Genomic DNA, 6,793 nt, shown 5'->3' with positions numbered 1-6,793 from the left:
CAAACTGATACATTCCCTCAAACTGATACAGCTCTTCAAACTAATACATCCCGTCTAACTAATTCAGCTCCTCAATCTAATAAAGGCCCACAAAGTAATGAGGACCCTCTAACTAATAGAGCCACTCAACTTATACAGCCCCTCAAACTAATGCAACCCCTCACACTAATAGAGACACTCAAACTTATGACCCTCAAACTAATGCAACCCCTCAAACTAATTCAGACCCTCAAACTAATACAAAGCCTCAAACTGATACAGACACTCAAGCTAATGCAGCCGCTAAAACTAATACTGTCCCTCAAAGTAGTGAAGCCTCTCAAACTAATAACGTCCCTCAAATGAAAGCATCCACTCAGACTAATGAAGCCCCTCAAACTAATACAGACTCTCAAACTAATTCAGTCTCTCAAACTAATACAATCCCTCAAACTAATGCAGATCCTCAAACCAATTCTACCCCTCAAACTATTACAGCCACTCGAACTAATACAGATCCACAAAGTAATACACACCCTCAAACCAATACTCACCCAGAAACTATTACAGACACTAAAACTAATACAGAACCTCAACCTAATACAGTCCCTCAAACTAATACAGTTCCTCAAAATAATACAGATACTCAAACTAATATAGTTCCTCAAACCAATACTGAACATCGAAATATTGCAGCGCCTAAAGCTTATTAGCTTCCTGAAAATAATACAGACCCTGAAAATAATCCAGCTCCTCAAATTAATACATTCCCTCAAACTAATGCACTCTCAATCTATTGAGCACTCTCAAACTAAGACAGACCCTCAAGCTACTTCATGCTCTCAAGCTGAAGCAGCATCTGAAACGAATACAGTCCCTCACACTAATACAGCCCCGGAACAAATGGTGTCCCTCAAACTAATAAAGCCAAACAAACTTATAAAGACCCTCAAACTAATGCAACTCCTTAAACGAATACTGACCCGCCAACTAATACAGGCACTCAAACTAATGCAACCCCTGAAACTAAGACAGCTACTCAAACTAATGCGGACGCTCAAATTATCACTGCCCCTCAACCTAATGCAGATCTTCAAACCAATTCACCCCTCAAATTAATGCAGCCCTTCAAACTAATGCAGCCCCTCAAACTAAAACATGGCAGCCCCTAAACTCATACAGTGTCTCAAACCAATACAGTCCCTCAAACTAATGCAGGTACTCAAACTAATGCAGCCTCTCCAACTAATACAACCCCTCAGACGAATACATCCACTCAAAGTAATAAAGACACTCAAACTAATGCAACCACTCAACCTACTACAGCCACTCAAACTAATGTAAACCCTCAAACTAATACAGAAACTCAAACTAATGCTGTTCCTCAAATTAACTTAACCACTCTAACTAAAGTAGTCCGTCAAACTAATGCAGTCCTTCAAACTAATACAGTCCCACAAACCAATGCAGGCCCTCATACCAATTGAGAGCTCGAACTAATGCAGCCCCTCAAAGCAACGCAGCCCCTGTAACTAATAAAGACACTCAAATTAAAGTAGTCCCTCAAACTAATACAGCCACTGAAACAATTACAGACTCTGAAACTAATGCAGCCACTCAAACTAGTACAATGCATCAAACAAACACAGCCCCTCAAACCATTTCAGTCCCTCAAACTGTCACAGCCTCTCAAACGAATCCCGCCCCTCAAACTAATTCAGTCTGTCAAACTAGCACAACGCTTCAAACTAATGCAGCCCCTTGAACTAGTGCACACTCTCAAACGAATACCACCCTTCAAACTAATGCAACCAACAAACTAATAGCGCCCCTCAAACTAATGCAACCACTCAAACTAATACAGCCCCTCAAATTAATACGGTCCACAAAAAATAATGCAGTCTCTCAAACGAATTCAGACCATCAATCTAATGTAGCGACTCAGACTAACTGAGACACGCAAATAATACTGAAACTGAAATCAATTCCGTCCCTCAAACGTATAAAGAACCTCAAACTAATGCAGACCCTCTAAACAATTCAGTTTCTCACACAAATACAGCCCCTTCAAATAATGTACCTCCTCAAACTGATGCAGTCCGTCAAAATAATACCGTTCCTCAATATAACACAGCCTATCAAACTATTTTTTTTATTAATTCATGGGGATGTGGGCGTCACTGGCCAGGCCAGCATTTATTGCCCATCCCTAATTCCCCTTGAGAAGGCGGTGGTGAGCTGCCTTCTTGAACCGCTGCAGTCCATTTGAGGTAGGTATACCCACAGTGCTCTTCGGAAGGGAGTTCCAGGATTTTGATCCAGCAACAGTGAAGGAACGGCGATATAGTTCCAAGTCAGGAAGGTGAGTGACTTGGAGGGGAACTTGCAGGTGGTGGCGTTCCCATATATTTGCTGCCCTTGCCCTTCTAGTTGGTAGAGTTCGCGGGTTTGTAAGGAGCTGTCTAAGGAGCCTTGGTGGATTGCTGCAGTGCATCTTGTAGATGGTACACAAGGCTGCCACTGTGCGTCAGTGGTGGAGGGAGTGAATATTTGTAGATGGGGTGCCAATCAAGCGGACTGCTTTGTCCTGGATGGTGTCGAGCTTGTCGTGTGTTGTTGAAGCTGCACCCATCCAGGCAAGTGGAGAGTATTCCCTCACACTCCTGACTTGTGCCTTGTCGATGGTGGACAGGCTTTGTGGAGTCAGGTGGTGAGTTACTTGCCGCAGGATTCCTAGCCTCTGACCTGCTCTTGTAGCCACGGTATTTATATGGTTGCTCCAGTACAGTTTCTGATCAAGGGTAGCCCCTAGGATGTTGATATTTGGGAATTTAGAGATGGTAATGCCGTTGAATGTCAAGGGGAGGTGGTTCGATTCTCTCTTGTTGGAGATGGTCATTGCCTGGCACTTGTTACTTGCGAATGTTACTTGCCACTTATCAGCCCAAGCCTGGATATTGTCCAGGTCTTGTTGCATTTCTACACGGACTGCTTCACTATCTGAGGAGTTACAAATGTTGCTGAACATTGCACAATCATCAGCAAACATCCCCGCTTCTGACCTTATGATTGAAGGAAGGTCATTGATGAAGCAGCTGAAGATGGTTGGGCCTAGGACACTACCCTGAGGAACTCCTGCAGTGATGTCCTGCAGCGCAGATAATTGACCTCCAACAACCACAACCATCCTCCCTTGTGCTAGGTATGACCCTTGCCAGCGGACGGTTTTCCCCCTGATTCCGATTGACCTCAGTTTTGCTCGGGCTCCTTGATGCCATACTTAGTCAAGTGCTGCCTTGATGTCAAGGGCAGTCTCTCTCACCTCACCTCTTGAGTTCAGCTCTTTTGTCCATGTTTGAACCAAGGCTATAATGAGGTCAAGAGCTGCGTATCTCTGGTGGAACCCAAACTGAGCGTTACTAAGCAGGTTATTGCTAAGCAAGTGCCGCTTGATGGCACTGTTGATGACACCTTCCATCACTTTACTGATGATTGAGAGTTGGCTGATGGGGCGGTAATTGGCAGGGTTGGCCTTGTCCAGCTTTTTATTTGCAGGACTTACCTGGGCACATTTCTACGTTGCAGAGTAGATGCCAGTGTTGTAGCTGTACTGGAACAGCTTGGCTAGGAGAGCGGCAAGTTCTGGAGCACAGGTCTTCAGTACTATTCCCGCAATATTGTCAGGCCATTAGCTTTTGCTGTATCCAGTGCCTTCCGTCGTTTCTTGATATCACGCGGAGTGAATCGAATTGGCTGAAGTCTGACATCTGTGATGCTGGGGACGTCAGGAGGAGGCCGAGATGGATCATCAACTCGGCACTTCTGGCGATAGATTGTTGCAAATGCTTCAGCTTTACTTTTCGCACTAATGTGCTGGTCTCCCCCATCACTGAGGATGGGGATATTTGTGGAGCCACCTCCTCCAGTTTGTTGTTTACTTGTCCACCACCATTCACAGCTGGATGTGGTCGGACTACAGAGCTTAGATCTGATCCATTGGTTATGGGATCGCTTGGCTCTGTCTATCGCATGCTGCTTACGCAATTTGGCACGCAGATAGTCCTGTCTTGCAGCTTCACCAGGTTGACATGTCATTTTGAGGTATGCTTGGTGCTGCTCATGGCATGCCCTCCTGCACTCTACATTGAACCAGAGTCGGTCTCCTGGTTTGATGGTAATGGTAGAGTGGGGGATATGCCGGGCCATGAGGTTACAGATTGTGGTTGAGTACAATTCTACTGCTGCTGATGGCCCACAGCACCTCATGGATGCCCAGTTTTGCATTGCTAGATCTGTTCGAAATCTATCCCATTTAGCACGGTGATTGTGCCACACAACACGATGGATGGTATCCTCAATGTGAAGGTGGGACTTCGTCTCCACAAGCACTGTGCGGTGGTCAATCCTATCAATACAGTCATGGACAGAGCATCTGCGGCAGGCAGATTGATGAGGACGAGGTCAAGTATGTTTTTTCCTCGTGTTGGTTCCCCCACCATATGCTGCAGAGCAAGTCGAGCAGCTATGTCCTTTAGGACTCGGCCAGCTCGGTCAGTAGTGGTGCTACCGAGCCACTCTTGGTGATGGACATTGAAGTACCCCAGCCAGAGTACATTCTGTGCCCTTGCTACCCTCAGTGCTTCCTCCAAGTGGTGTACAACATGGAGGAGTACTGAGTCATCAGCTGAGGGAGGGCGGTAGGTGATAATCAGGAGGAGATTAACTTGCCCATGTTTGACCTGATGCCATGAAACTTCATGGGCTCCGGAGTCGATGTTGAGGACTCCCAGGGCAACTCCCTCCCTATTGTATACCACTGTGCCACCACCTCTGGTGGGTCTGTCCTGCCCGTGGGACAGGACATACCCGGGGATGGTGATGACAGTGTCTGGGACATTATCTGTAAGGTCTGATTCCGTTCGTATGACTATGTCAGGCTGTTGCTTGACTAGTCTGTGGGAAAGCTCTCCCAACTTTGGCACAAGCCCCCAGATGTTAGTAAGGAGGACTTTGCAGGGTCGACAGGGCTGGGTTTGCCATTGTCGTTTCCGGTGCCTCGGTTGATGCCGGGTGGTCCGTCCAGTTTCATTCATTTTTATTGACTTCGTAGGGGTAAGGTACAACTGAATGGCTATCTCGGCCATTTCCCAGGGCATGTAAGAGTTAACCACATTGCTGTGGGTCCGGTGTCACATGTAGGCCAGACCAGTAAGGACAGCAGATTTCCTTCGCTAAAGGACATCAGTGAACCAGATCGGTTTTTACAACAATTGACAATGCTTTCATGGCCATTATTATACCAACTTTTACTTCCAGGTTTATTAATTAAATTCAAATTCCACCTTCTGCTGTGGTGGGACTCATGTCCCCAGAGAAATACCCTGGGTCTCTCGGTTACTGGTCCAGTGATAATACCACTACGCCACCGCCAACCCTTGATGCAGTTCTTCAAACTAATGCAGACCCTCAAATTAATGCAGACCCTCAAACTAATGCAGCCTCTGAATTTCATAAAAATTGTCAAAGTCATGCAGCCCCTCAAACTAATTCAGCCACACAAAATAATGCAGCCCCTCAAACTAATACATGCCTTCAAACTTATACAAACCTCATACTAATACAGTTCCTCAAAGTGTCGCAGCCCCTCAAACTAATGCAGCCGCTCAAACTACCACAACTCTGCAAACTAATGCAGCCCCGTGTGCCAGTGCACCCGCTCAAACTAATACCGCCCCTCAGACTAATGCTGCCCCTCAAACTAATGTACACCATCAAGCTAGTGCCGCGGCTCAAACGAACTGAGACACACAAATAATACTGCAACTGAAACCAATTCCATCCCTCAAACGTATAAATAACGTCAAACTATTGCAGTCCCTCCAACTAATGCCGATCCTCAAGCTAATGCAGTCCCTCAAAATAATACAGTTTCTCCAAATAATATAGCTCGTTAAACTAATGCAGACCCACAAACTAATGCAACCCCTCAATCTAATAAAAATCGTCAAATTAATGCAGCCCCTTGAGCTAATACAGCCGTGCAAACTAATGTAGCCCCTAAAATTAATACATGCCCTCAAACTTATGCAACCCTCAAACTAATACAGATCTTCAAACTAATGCTGTCCCTCAAATTAACGCAAACACACAAACTAATACAGGCCCTCAAGCGAATACAGACCCTCAGACTAATGCAGCCCCTCAAAGCAGCGAAGCCCCTGCAACTAACAAGGACACATAAAACTAAAGCAGCCTCTCAAACTAATAGTCACTCAAACGAATACAGCCATAGAAACTAAAACAGACCCTGAAACTAATGCAGACCCTAAAACTAACACAACCCTTCAAACGTCTGCTGCCTAACTAGTGCATTCCCTCAAACAAATGCAGAACATCAAAATAATTCACCCACTCAAACAAATGCAGCTCCTCAATCTAAAGCAGTTATTCAAATAATGTAGCTCCTCAAACTACTACAGTCCCTCAAACCAATGCACCAACTCAAAATAATGCATTCCCTCAAACTAATACAGCCCCACTCACAAATGCAGCCGCTCAAACTAAAGCAGCTACTCAAATAATGCAGCCCCTCCATCTAATACAGATCCTCATACTAATACAGTCCCTCCAACTAATGCAGCCCCTCAATTTAATGCAGTACCTCAAACTAAAGCACACTCCCAAACTAATTTGGTTCATTAAGCTAACTCAGCCCTCAGACTTATTTTCCCCTCCACTAAATGTAGCCCCTAAACCTAATGTAGCCCTCAAACTGTTGCAGCCTCTCAAACTAGTAGTTTCCCGCCAACTAATG

The sequence above is a fragment of the Heterodontus francisci genome, unplaced genomic scaffold (assembly GCF_036365525.1).
Source record: "Heterodontus francisci isolate sHetFra1 unplaced genomic scaffold, sHetFra1.hap1 HAP1_SCAFFOLD_492, whole genome shotgun sequence".
Taxonomy (NCBI): Eukaryota; Metazoa; Chordata; class Chondrichthyes; order Heterodontiformes; family Heterodontidae; genus Heterodontus; species Heterodontus francisci.
This window is presented reverse-complemented; position numbering follows the sequence as displayed.